We start from the raw sequence: 2196 nt of genomic DNA on the forward strand, positions 1-2196 counted from the left end.
CTTTTGAGGAGGAAAGAATTTATCCAAGAAGGCAGTGACCAGCTTATCCCAGGAGTCCAGGCTATCCTTAGGTTGTGAATCCAACCATATTCTAGCTCTGTCTCTTACAGCAAAAGGGAAAAGCATGAGTCTGTAGACTTCAGGATTAACTTCATTCGTCTTTACAGTCTCACAGATCTGCAAGAACTCAGTTAAAAACTGATAAGGATCTTCAGATTGAAGCCCATAAAACTTGCAGTTTTGTTGCATTAAGGCAACTAGCTGAGGTTTCAGCTCAAAGTTATTGGCTCCAATGGCAGGAATGGAGATGCTTCTTCCATCAAACTTGGACGTTGGCATTGTGAAGTCACCAAGCATTCTCCTTGCATTATTATTATTATTTTCGGCTGCCATCTCCTTCTCTTGTTCGAAAGTTTCTGAAAGGTTATTTCTGGATTGTTGTAATTTAGCTTCTCTTAATTTTCTCTTCAGAGTCCTTTCAGGTTCTGGATCAATTTCAATAAGAGTGCCGTTTTCTCTGTTCCTGCTCATATGAAAGAGAAGAAAACAAGAAAAGAAAGAGGAATCCTCTACGTCACAGTATAGAGATTCCTTTATGTCAGTAAAAGAAGAAAGGGGTAGAAGAATCCAAATACAAGGGATATAAGAAGTTCTGATTCTTAGATGAAGAGAGGTGAAGAGAAGTGTTAGTAATTAATTAATTAAATAGAATAAGAGAAGAGAAGAGAAATTTCGAAAATAATTTTTGAAAAAGAGGTTAGTAATTTTCGAAATTCAAAGACAAAATATAATTAAAATTAAAATTTTAAAACAAAAAGAATTCTTGAAAAAAAAGAGGGAGAATTTTCGAAAATTAGAGAGGGATAGGTAGTTAGTTGGTTTTGAAAAAGATAAGAAATAAACAAAAAGTTAGTTAGTTGATTGAAAAAGATTTGAAATCAAATTTTGAAAAAGATAAGAAGATAGGAGTTTAGATAAGAAATTTTGAAATCAAATTTTGAAAAAGATAAAATTTTGAAAAAGATAAGATAAAAGATAAAAATAAAAGTTTTAAGAAAAAGATATTTTGAAAAAGATTTAAATAAAATTGACTTAACTAACAAGAATCTATAAGATAAGATTCTAGAGCTTAAAGATTGAACCTTTCTTAACAAGAAAGTAACAAACTTCAAATTTTTGAACCAATCACATTAATTGTTAGCTAATTTTCGAAAATTAGATATAAGAGATAAGAAAAAGAGTTTTGAAAATTAATTTTTAAAATTTTCGAAAATAAAAAAATGAAAAAGATATGATTTTTTTGAAAAAGATTTTGAAAAGATAAGATTTTTAAAATTGAAATTTTGACTTGACTTGTAAGAAATAACTAAATTTAAAAATTTTTGACTAAGTCAACCCAAAATTTCGAAAACTTGGAGGGAAATAAGGAAAATATATTTTTTTTTATTTTTTTTTTTGAATTTTTAATGAAAAACACAAAAATGACCCAAAACATGAAAATTTTGGATCAAAACACAAGATGCATGCAAGAACGCTATGAATGTCAAGATGAACACCAAGAACACTTTGAAGATCATGATGAACATCAAGAACATAATTTTGAAAAATTTTTGATGCAAAGAAAACATGCAAGACACCAAACTTAGAAATAAAAAAAAATTATGCAAAGAAAATATGCAACACACCAAACTTAGAAATCTTTAATGCATGGACACTATGAATGCAAAAATGCATATGAAAAATAATAAAAGACACACAATAAGAAATCATCAAGATCAAACAAGAAGACTTGTTAAGAACAACTTGAAGATCATGAAGAACACTATGAATGCATGAGATTTTCGAAAAAATGCAAGAAAAATTTTAAAAGCATGCAATTGACACCAAACTTAAAAGTTAACACAAGACTCAAACAAGAAACACAAAATATTTTTGATTTTTATGATTTTCTAATTTTTTTGTATTTTTATTTTAATTTTTTTGAAAAACATTTTTGGAAAAACGAAAAATAAATAAAAAAAATTTTTGAAAAAGAATTTTGAAAAGAAAATTACCTAATCTGAGCAACAAGATGAACCGTCAGTTGTCCATACTCGAACAATCCCCGGCAACGGCGCCAAAAACTTGGTGGACGAAATTGTGATCACATGTTCTTTTGTTTATAAAGGATGTATACTCTGAGGGCATTGTTTATTT

This window comes from Arachis duranensis, chromosome 6 (genome assembly GCF_000817695.3).
Source record: "Arachis duranensis cultivar V14167 chromosome 6, aradu.V14167.gnm2.J7QH, whole genome shotgun sequence".
Classification (NCBI taxonomy): Eukaryota; Viridiplantae; Streptophyta; class Magnoliopsida; order Fabales; family Fabaceae; genus Arachis; species Arachis duranensis.